Here is a 12433-nt window from a genome sequence, read left to right on the forward strand (position 1 = left end):
TATCTGAGCTATTTCTTTTGCAGTACTCAGCCCATCTGGTAATTAGCTCATGATGTGTGGATTCAAAACATATCCTTAGTACTTTGTTGATGAAGTAATATTTCTTCTGCTTGTTCTGCCTAGACAGACTCCACAGCCAATCCTCCAGGGCTGTGGGATTTATGTAGCTACTTCAACTACTCTCAGCTGAAAAAAAAAAAAAAAAAAAATTACAAAAATGTTGGTGGTCTTGGTCAGAGTCCAAATGACAGGAAGGGCACTGGTCTTTGTCAGGGTTTCTGACAGACACTGAGTCTGCTGTGCTGCAGCACCCAGCCACCCTTTCCCTTCTCAGCTGACCAAGCACAGATGTGGATGGCCCTGGCTCTCCTCCCAAAGACATCTAGGGAGGTGCTCCCTGCGCTGAGCACTTAGACAGGGTGTCCTGGGCAGAGGCTGCAGGCACCAGCCAAAGTGGTCAACCCCAAAGAGAGGGTGCCACCTTCTGCTGAGCTCTGTAGGAATTACCTCTGAACTGACTGTCCTGGCTGTAGCCTGGGGAAGCCAATTTCAACTCCTACAATCTAAGGTACAGTCCTCTTTTTTTCCTGTGGCTAGGCTTGTTGATACCCATGCACTGAGCTTAAGCTCCTTGACATGAACTGAAGCCATGCAGAGCAGCGAAGAGGGCATCTTCCCAGCCAGCTGCCTCTGAGCAAATACATCGGAGCATTTCCTTGCAGCTCAGCACAGCACGCTGAGGTTTCCTTCACTCCCAACTACAAGAGTATGAGCTATGGGGAAAAGGATGAATGGATTTGGAGGAGCAGGCTGAGTACCTAACCAACCTGAAAGAGTAACCTATTCTAGGGTTTAGTGACTCAGGGAAGAGCTTTTCTGCCTTGCAGGTCAGGAACTGAATAAATGCAATGAAACAGGCAGAGGAATTAACACACACACACACACACATATTCTGCCAGTCACTCATTGAAGAAAAGCTTTTGTCATTTGGCAGCAGCACAGATCATAACTACATGTAGCAACAGATGGGGAAGTCCATCAGTGACATCCCATGTCTCTGGCACAAGGGAACAAACTACCCCGAGGACAAAATGAAAAGGAGCCTTTTTGTCTCCTCTGCACATCCCTAGAGGCCACAAAGACAAACCACCTTCCATCCCTCAACGTGCATGCAGGCTATGTGTTTGCTCTCAGGGAAAAGTATTTTAAGAAATATGGATCACCTCCAAGGCAGAATATGCACAAGAACAACAGTAAGATAAAGCATTCAGAGAAGAAAACAAAGTTATTAAATATGTTCTATAAAGCCACACTTTTTTTTTTCTTCATTTAGCACAAAAAGATCTAGTAAGGCTATGAAAACAAGGCAAAAAACAAACCAACAAAACCAAAAAAGCCAAACAAACAAAAAACAAAAAAAAAAAAAAAAACAAACCCACCAACACCCCACTCAAATATATGCTGAGGAAAGAACAGTGACTGAACACCTACGTTCAGGCTGAGGGCAAAGCAGGTTGCCAGCTTGTGCATGCTCTGAACTGGGGCATCCCTCTCCACTGACCACACAAGGAGCCCAACTGTTTAACGAGGGAGCTAAAGGATAGACCTAAAGTTGTGCATGTGAATACCCTCACCCAAATACAGTTCTCAGTCCTGCTAGTTTTAGACATCTGGTGCAGCTTTCCATTACGTTCTCATTGTCCAAGTTAAAGGTAAACACACAGCAACGTGCAGTTTCACTCATCTCAAATCATGCTGGCATCATTACTTGGATACTATGGCAACAGGTAATACGGAAAAATGATGCAAGGGCGACCAGTGATGAGGGACTGTTAAAGAAAAAATATCAAGTTTAATTCTGAGAAAAAAAATCAAATGCAACCACTGGTGTTTACAGAAATGTGTTTTCTGTTTCAGCTGGCAATACCTATTTCCAAAAACATTCCTCCTTTGCTATTACAAATTCATCTGGAAAGTCCACAAAGCAGAGAGTCTAGCCAGCTCTCAGTACACTGCATCTTGCTGCTGACTATGAACTGAAGCTTTTTTTTTTTTTTTTTGCCTTTTTTTTTTTTTCCTTCATCAGTTTTCCCAACCTGTGCTCATGAAACCCATCAAGACAGATCAAAATAGATCAAGGACTGTTGTTCCTAATCAACAGCACGATTTGGCTGCATTTCACCAAGATTCAGACACTGTGAGTCAGCCTGAGCCAACACTCTAGTTTATGACTTTCAGAAACCTGTTTCCCATGGACTGTAGTTGAATTCAATCAACAGATGAAAACAGCCGTATTTTTGCAGGTATAACCCCTAACTCATATAAACCCCACAAAAAAGAGGCCACAGTAAAGAAGAAACTGGAGGAGCAAGAGCTTTAGAGAAGGTGAGATGGGGGATGACTATTTGAGGTAACAAATGCAGCTGCACATACACGTAGCTGACAAGGACTCCGCGCTGCACCTGTCCTTTCTTAACCCTACCACGCTATGGATGAAAGCGTGGTGTATAGCTTTGCTGTGGCAGCCAGCATCACCGACACAAGGGCACCGAGGCTGACGGAGAGCAGACCAGTGTCCAGGTGCTCTTGACTTTCAGACAGGCAGACGCTACCAGAGGCAGGCTGCAGAGTGGGGACACGGGTTCCCCTGCTCCTACCACCCCTGTCGGTATAGTTTAATGACATCACTTAAAGAAGGAAAAATAAACCTTGGCAATTCAGTTCTCTCTTTTTGTAATAAAAGTAAGCGTGCTACATTTAAGCAAGACTTGGCAAGAAGTTTTTCATTTGTGTAGTTAGATTCCAAGATATTTGGTGGAAGATTTGGTCCTTCATGCCATTTAAAAAACCACCCATACATGCTTATGTTGTTGACATAACAATTAAGACATTTACTTGCAGGTGTTTATAGCCTCATTCAATTTATATGTTTAATGGAATAGTCAGATTGAGAAATTAGACTCACAGAAGTCAAAGGTCTGAAGTATGGATTCCCAAAGCAACTGTAACTTATATCCCTCTTTCATATAAAACCACGAGAGAAGTGGTTCAGATGTCTCGAGCAGTACAACTCAAGATAATTTTTTTTTTTTTTTTTTAAGTAGACTCTTTCAGACTGTGGAATAGAACTGAACTCTGAACCATGGTGCAAGCATCTGATTATTTCTGATTCTGGAAAATACCCCTGGAGTTCCATCCTCTCTCACTAAGAGTTACCAACCCGCAGACAAGTGGAGTTTAACCTGTTGCACAAGCCCATCTCCTCGCCACAAGCCCACCTTCTGCAATGATGACAGCTGCAGAGAAACTGCTAAAAAAGGGATCAAAAGCCACATTGAGCCATCGTAGTCACTCAGTAGGCTGATTCTACTGGAACACCATCACACCTTGTCCTCCATCATGCACACTTCCTGAGAAACATCCACAACAGGGAGGGAGGGAAACTCTCTAAGACATGGCTGTACTGCACCCCTTTAGAGCATTATAAACCATAAAAGATGACCCCTTCTATTAGTGATCACTAACAAAAGTTTCCAGATGGTTACTATCAAGATTTACTGCCATTCAATTCCATGCTATAGGAAAAGTTTATGCTGATCAATCCAAAGGCCTAAAACAGGAGTTTCCCCTCTCCCCATAATACCCCTCCTCCCACACACCATCCTTCGGCTTTCTGGCACTCCTCAGGCTGCTCACTGGGATCCAGCTTGTGGGGAAAACCTACATTTAATGCTGTTTCCTGACCCCAGATTTAGTCTCTGGAAGCAATAAAAAACATTTAGCAGTGTTAGGAAACAAGTAAGAATAGGCAGAGAGACCTGGGATGGTTAAAGGGAGAGCGACCTGCATCTTCAACTACCTAATAAGTGGCTGTAGAGAGGATGGAGCCAGACTCTTCTCCAAGGTGTGCCATGACAGGACAAGAGGCAGCAGACACAAGTTGCAACACAAGAGATCCCCATCAGATACAAGAATTTTTTATTTTTTACCCTAAGGGATGCAAAAAAACTTGTGGAATCTCCCTCCTCAGGAACAGCCAAGGCTCAGCCAGACAGTCCCAAGCAAGCTGATGGAGCTGTAAGCCTGGTCCTGTCTGGAGAGGGGTTGCCCCTGGGACCTCCAGAGGTCCCTCCCAACCCAAACTGTGGTCCTACAGTCCTTGCTTCTGGGTCCCACTTTGTGCTCTGGTGGTTCTCCGAGTCCAGCATCTTGCTGTGAAACTATTCTACTTAATTTCTCTTTCCCTGAGCACACCAGACTGTTTTTAAAGACATCTGCAACACACTATCTTCTTGCTCCATCTCCTGGGGAAGTATTACTCCTTCAAACTTTATTACTGCAGAGAGTGCTGGTTGCATTTAGGATATAGCTGTTACTTCTTAAATCTGTCCAGGTGCTGATTAGAGCTGATAAAATGGCCGAGAGTGGTTTTCAACAGGAGTTACAGTTCTGTCAAAAACAACATTTGGGTTAAGCTTTATTACTGATGAAATCCTTCAGAACTCAGCGACCAAACCAGATGCTGCAGCCCATTCCCCCAAAGCTTTACAGCCACTGCTCTTTCTGACAGTCTTTGCATGCCTCTCCCTTCCTTTCCATGCCCTGAGTGAATATTGGCTTGGAGGGTAGGAGGTGAAAAGAGGGAGGGGGGGAAAAAGTTATTTTTGGCTTTCAACTTTTTATGGCATTCCTGTCCCATAAAACTCGTTGGAGCTGTGCGTCTCACCCTGGGTCAGAACAAAAGCGGTTCTGAAATCACAGAGAAATTTCTTCGTGAGACACAAGTTGTCCAGCTGCCAGCCAGCAGCAAGAATGTCCCAAAGCACAGACCCGCGCGGGGCCCCGAGCTGGTGAAATGCAGGCACGGAGGGCCCAGTGATACAAACTGCGTATAAACCCACTGGATGCTTAAACCCACATTCATCTCTGAGGCAAAACTCCCTTGACAGGAGCTTTCCTTGACTTGAAAGGGCTGAGCTCAGAGTCCTTGCCCCGTGCAGGGCGGCAGTCTAGACATGACGGCGTGGGCGGAAGAGCAGGGAGGCGGCGAGGCTGGCAGGACAGCAGCTGCCTGGCGCTTTCTTCAGGAGGCTCCTCCGCCCTCCAGCCATCCCTTGGTACTGCCATGGCACCACAAAGCATCGGCCCTTCTGGGCCTGGCATGATACTTGTCTGAACGTTTAGCCAACATGAGAGACGCAGCATTACTACAAGAAACACATGAACCCCTCGGAATAGACACTGAATTTTATGGAGGTTGAATGAAATATAATTGCCTAGCCAACATAATTGCGTGGCTTATCAAGAACTGCCTTCTTTCTTCACATCTTCGGTATCAGTAGTGCTTGTTAATAGCAAGATTAAGACTCCTAAAAAAGTCTTTGGAGGTTTTTATGGCACTGGCTCTCAACGTATTGTTTAAAAGTGTGAAGCTTGCTTACTTAAAGTACCTAACAAAGATGCAAGCCCCAGAGCAGAAGTGGGTTTTAGGGAGCAGGTCCATGACATAAATTCTCAGGGTTTTTCTTTCATTTAGTTAGGTTTTTTATCTTTTTTCAAACAGAGCCACTCAAGTTAACTGAATTATCACATATGCTTCTCCAGACACCATTCAGCACCTAATCGAGTGGTAGGATTATAAATACCATGTGTTGCAGCTGTGGCTGAGCCATAGTTGTAGAAAGTTAAATTGTCTTTACAGCTTTGCACCAGTGGGATAAAGAAATCGCACCAGTGGGATGTAGAAATTGCACCAGGAAAGCAGCAATTTCATTGCACAAGACAAATGCAACACAGAAAATAAAGTTTACAGAAATTTTGGGTTATGTGAGTCATGCAAAACACTTCCCTTTTGCTCTGGTTCTTCAGTAATGTAAGGCAGAAGTGACCTCCTATCTGCTGAATTCAGTCAAGTAAAATGACAAGGTAAAATGACAAAGCAAGCAGATCCTGCTTAGGTCAAGCTGCCTGGCTCTCGCTGGGAAACAGACACAGCCTCTCCAAACTCCCAGAGATCAACCTTCACAACTGAGCGAGCAGGAGATCTTACAGGAAAGCAGAGGGAAAACAGGGGATATAGATATTACTTGTGCGTGCTAATTCTTTTGAAATAACCTTGATAGAAGAATTAAATGTAATTTAGAGAGGGCAACGTAATCATTTATGGATTGTATTGCAATAAGCAGGGGGAAAGTGGATGCTTCTTCAGCATCCTGGAGACAGAGATAGGTAACTGCCCAAAAGAGGAATGACCTGGCAGCAGGGAAAGTAGACATTGCTGGATGGTGTGTTTGTTTATTTTTAATTGGATCCCAGAGATCATCCAGCTGAGCTGGAACCCACTCCCAGGATTTCCAGAAGCTTAACAAAAAGGCTGCAACTGAGAAGCCCAGATGTCCTTTTTGGCCCATCGTTTTTCCTGGCTTAGTAGAGAGAGTTGTCCATTCTCCTGGCATATTTAACTTTCAGACTTACTTCCAGAGCCGACAAGCTTGTATGGTTCAGTCTCTGCGCTCACCGCTAGCAAATACTTTATTTGCAGCTGCCATGCTCTAAGATAAACCAGATCAGTAAGACTTATGTGAATGTGAAACAGTAGAGCTAGTCCTAATTAAAGCTGACTGCAGCCCAATGCCTGCATGAAGTGGCTGGCATCATCTTGTAATGAAAACAGGAGGAAAGTGATTCAAGCACCAGCCAGATCTTTCTCTGAAATACACAAATCAACAGGAGCACTAGAGGGATGCACAGACAAAAGGGATGGCAAAGAAAGGATGGAGTCCCGCTATCAGCTAGGACCAGAAGGCAATGGCACAAACCAGTACCTGAAAGGCAATGATTGCATGTAGATTTGACAAGGTTATAAACAGACTTAGCTTTTGATGTCCTATATACAAGCTTATCTGAAGAAATTACATTGTACAGTCTGGTAATTGGTATAATTTCAGTGAGCACAGCCCATGAACTTCTATTTTTTGGATCTCTCTCCTCACTCATGCTTAGCTTTGACCCCACTTTTGCACATTCCAGCAGCTGTTGTATTTTCCTTAGCATTCAAGCCTTCTTCAACTTTCAGCACAATGGTCTCTGATCTGTTTCAGACTTGATCTGGCAAAGAAATCCACACTGAAAAACTGGGTGCAACAGCTCCCTAAAATCTGCAGGTCTTATGAGCTTGGAGGACTTCAAGCCCTCTCCCAGGGACTCCCCAGTTTACACTTGGAGAAGTTTCAGATAATTGTACTTACATTAAATAAAATGCCCCAGAGAATGGAATAAAAAGGGAAAAATACATATAGTTTTAGGTATATGAATAATTATATGACAGAAAGAGAATTGCTTTGGGTGGCTAGCTGAATTTGCTGCTGTCACAGCAGGATGGCTGGTCCCAGCTCAGCCGTGGCCATAAGGAACTTGCTGGCCTTAAGGTTCTTAAAGAGGAACACCATGAGATTTGTTGTAGGAACTTTGTGCTCTCAGATAAAATGCAGGGGTGAGGAGGGAAGCTCATCTCACTTCTTAGGGAAGAAGTGTTAACAGCAGCCTTAATTAAGAAGAAAGTCAACAGTATGGTAGCCTGCAGAGGTGAAGTCCCCCTCCATATCTTCTCATTTGTAGCAAAGTCTGAATCTATGCAGTCTCTCCCGTTAGATACTGCATGTAGCCACTGCCATGGTTTAACCCCAGCCAGTGACTAGGCCCCACACACAGCCACTCACTCGCTCCCCCAACAGTGGGATGGGGGAGAGAATGGGAAAAGTAAGAAAACCCATGGGTTGAGATAAAGACAGTTTAATAGGTAAAGCAAAAGCCACGCACAGAAGCAAAGCAAAACAAGGAATTCATTCACCACTGCCCATCGGCAGCCAGGTGTTCAGCCACCTCCAGGAAAGCAGGGCTCCATCAACACCTAACGATTACTTGGGACGACACCATCAGTCTGAACATTCCCCTTTTCCTCCTTCTTCCCCCACCTTGATATGCTGAGCATGACATTCTATGGTATGGGATATCCCTTTGGCTAGTTCGGGTCAGCCACCCTGGCTGTGTCCCCTCCCAATTTCTTGTGCCCCTCCAGCCCTTCTGCTGGCAGGGCCTGAGAAACTGAAAAGTCCTCGACTGAGTATAAACAATACTAGCAACAAGTAAAAAATACCAGTGTGCTATCAACATTATTCTCATTCTAAATCCAAAACACAGCATTGTACCAGCTACTGAGAAGAAAATTATCCCAGCCGAAACCAGGACAGCCACCAGGCAAGAACACAGAGATTCACAGCTGTGCATAGCACAGCTTGGGAAAACACTTTTATAGCTTAGTCATATGCACAGTGTGGCACCCCGTGGCATATTTGAGTAACGCTGCATTAAATAATTGCTATATCTGCTAATGTAATGCATATAATTGTATATATTACATAACTTCACACATATTGCATATATGTGGTGTATAGCTTCGTTACATTGGCAGGTTTATAGCATGATTATTATTTTTTGTTCAGCAAAAGCAGAACTTCAAGTCATTTGTGATGAAAAAGGAAAATCTTTGATGTTTCCTCAAGAGAGATTGATTAGGGAATATTGACGAATATAGAGGATGGGCTGAGTTTATACTTGGTAGCTGGTCTCTTTTATTAGGTGAATCCCAAAGATGAGCATTTTAGAGCAGTCCTCCCGCTCCAGTGATTTAAGACAGCAGTGCAAGGCAGTTAGCAAACAGTTGGTTCCACCCAGACCAGCGCAGCAAGGTACAGGTCCTGCACGGAAAGACTGCAAGCTGACAGCGTCCCACATTTGCTGCCTTTTCCAAAAGTTGTAAACATCACAGAGACACATGTTACCACTCATTCTTCACATGAAAGTTTCAGTCTCCAGGGGCAATTCCACAAGCTTGCCTAGAGTCCCCATAGCCATCTCTGCTTGGAGTCTCCAGTCCCACAGTTTCTGGTAGCCACAAAGCAGTAACAAGGACTCTGCACAAAGGCAAAGTTCAAAAATCTCCCATCATACCCGCGACAGACTTGTTCCCCTTCTTCCCTGGCAGTTAGCGCACATAAGCAGCTACTCAACTGTGCCATGCAAGGCAACATGCCCTCTCCCCAGGATGGTTCAAGCCCCACTATGATCCAGCTGGAGAGAGCCACAACACCTTCACAAGACCCAGACAAGCTCAGCGCAGTCTTGGACCAAGCAAGCACAACAGCCAGCTTTCCAGCTGGCCTCAGGTTTAACAGGAGGCACTGCAGCTGCAAGAAAGGAATTGCTTGCTGAATAAAATATAATGCTTAGATTAAAAGAAGTCAGTTGAAGCAAGGCAACAAAGCCAGCCTGTGCAACAGTGGCTGCGGAACAGCTCGGAACTGATGGATTACAAGTCTGTTCTCATGAGCCTGGTGGCTATACACAATATAGGATAAAAGACCACTTGTTTGCAAACATCACTGCAAATGGGAACTTCATTAGAGCGCTCTGCCATGTTCTTGGTCATATTATAAGCAGGACTGCTGTTAACACTTCTTCCCTCAGAGGAAAACAGAAAAACAAACCAAAAAATCCCCTCAGTGTTACTACTTTAATGCAGAACTACAAACCACATCCAGACAGTAACAACACACACATTTAAATGATACTGAAATGCACAAAGTTGTCATCCAAAAGCAATTCATGTAGAAACATTAGCTTTTAGTTTTCACACCAGTAGGCATTAATGACTAACATCTTCAGGTTTAAAAGCCTAAAACAAGTGATAAAAATCAGTCTTAAATAATATAAGCCAGTTTCTCTGGAGAATAAATTACATCAGTTCAGCTTCCTACATATAATTAGTATCTACATGCACTGTGGCCCTCTAACAGAAATGACTGCATACTCCGAAGATGTTCCAACAATAAGTAGGAAAGGGCTTCCTCCATTACAAGTTATATTAACAAATATTAGCACATACCGCTCTTATTAAGTGGCTGATACAGGGATGTTATGTTAAAAAATTTACAATAAAAACTTTCAGTAGGTAAAAACTTAACTTCTACCTTCAGCATATACTTGACTACTCCAAAGTCTCATTTAACTTTGGTAAGGGCTCCATCAGCTTGGAAATCAGAGCTCCAGCCTTTAAAAATAATAAATAATTAAAAATAATAATAACTAAAAAGTCATAGCTACACACACAAAAGATGCTGAACATCCTGTATAAGGAAGAAGGCAATGAAAAAGCATAAGCCTGCTGACAGCCGTCTGCACAAAGGCAGCTTCACACGCCTCATGTAATCAGTAAGATTTAAAGATCAGTAATGTAACTAAGATTTAAGGTGATCTGTGAACTTTCAAAGCAATGCTTAACTGCGCACTGTACTGCACTCACATGAGTAAACTCTTTCATGCAACCAAACCAAAGTGCTTTGAAGGATTCCCTCCCACCTCAAAGCAATTCTCCAGATACTATATGGCTATGAAACACTTTCAGAACAAAATCTTCTTGAGTTTTTTTAAGTGTGAAGAGATCACAGGGCTCTCCTGGGACTCCTCTTTGCAGTAAAATTTAAATATCTATTTTTCCTGTTACTGGTGTGTCCACAGCATTAGCATTGTAACTTGGATCTGAAGCACAGGACTGAGGACAGCATCTCCCTCTTACCAAACTCCAGTGTGCATTACGGGGTGGGTTTGTAGCACATGAACTGAATCCTTGTTGTATGAAGCTAATGCAGACTGCAGATACACATTTAATGTGCTAGGACCACTTATGGGCAGTTCAGTCCCTGGGATCAGACCTCTTTTGCCTTCAGCCCTTTTCTCTCTGGGCAGGAGCTGTGACAATGTTGACCATGGAGAAGTACAGAAGATCCACAGGGCCAGGCTAGAGCTAGGTCACTGCAAAACCCAAACCACACATGATATCAGTGCTAGAACCTTGGTACTGACTGTTTCATCCCACTGATGCATCCCTACCACCCTATCCCATGCACAGGTGCGGACAGGAGGCAACACCTGCAGCTATTTGAGAATATCATCACCTCAAAGCAAAAGGCTGAAATGATGCTCCAGCTCCAGCCTTTGGCCTCTGCACATTTTCATTTCTCTAGTTCTTGCTTCCTTCATCCCCACTGCCTCTATTTCCTCTCCTGGACTCCAGCACAGGGTGTTACAGATCACCAACACACTGATGGGACAACGTGACTGAGGATGGGGAGGTCCGCTGCCCTTTCCTTGATGGAAGGTCCCACAGTGCCCCTGCCTCGTGCTGTGACACCCTTGAGGAAGGCGCTCCCAGCTCCCCCTGAAGTCAGGGCTTGATTTGTTTTACCATAAACCGGTCTGAGCTCAGGACCTAGATTTTTCACCCTGTCCTATTAAGCCCTGGACAGCAGCAACACATGGATGTTAAGCATGTGCCTTCACCAGGGCACATGATGCTAGAGAGAGCATTAAATGCTCTTCTAACCCCTCAGCCTAGAAGGCTGCTGGACTCGGGACCAAATCCATTTGCTTTCCCAACAACAGTAGTCTCTAGGTCGAAATACATCAATAAATCACATTCAGAGGTCTGAAACCAAGTCAGATTTCCTAAGAAACATGACTTCTAGAAAGAAAGAAAATTCTTTTCAGGCTCTCGTGGCTGGAGTACTTCATGGCAACATTATAGCTACAGCGAATTCCTCTGTAGGAGGAAAGATTTCAGGCAAAAATTAGAGAAAGGATTTGATTTATAATGGAAAATAAAGTTAAAACTAACAGGCCAAGTTTTGCTTACACTGAATAATACTTAGCACCTACGTAGGAAAATTCCCACTGACTGCAGTCAGAGCAGATCTGAGGCTTTAAACATGCAGTCTCCGCTTCAGCTCCGGAATAGCAGTGCTAAAAATTAGGTGTCAGACTGGGACATGCCCTTCCGATGAGAAAGGGGGATGAAACAGCATGCAGAATGCCCCGGCTCCCTCCAGGAGGGGTAACAGCACCTGGGCTTTGGCCCTGCAGAGGAAAACTGACTTTGCAGGTGCATTAAACACGTCTGGGAAAGGGGTAAGCAGCACTGGCAGTGCCCAAGTCGGTGTGGGAGCTGGTAGCTACAGGGAACAAGCTTGGGAAAGCCATCAGGGACTAGTTGAGCCAGAGTGCTCCGAGGCTGTTGGGTTTAAGCCAGACCAGCGAAGAAACGGGCAAAACCTGCACTTTGCTGCAGGCAGAGATGGTGGGTGACAGACTGCCTTCTGCTGTCAGCCACGTTGGGGGGGTAGCTGGCATCCTCCCCCCTCCTGGCAAGGGAACGGAGGTCACGGTCCCACCCTAGGTGAACAAGGCCTAAAGGGAGCAAAGCTTTCTGAACAGGATCCAGCCCAGCCTCATTGCCTGTTGCCATATCTGTACTCCAGTTCGCGAAGCAACATCTACGTAACGTGTGCTCCGAGAGCGAAGCTGCCATTTGTGGCCTCCG

This window comes from Falco naumanni, chromosome 3 (assembly GCF_017639655.2).
Source record: "Falco naumanni isolate bFalNau1 chromosome 3, bFalNau1.pat, whole genome shotgun sequence".
NCBI classification, from domain to species: Eukaryota; Metazoa; Chordata; class Aves; order Falconiformes; family Falconidae; genus Falco; species Falco naumanni.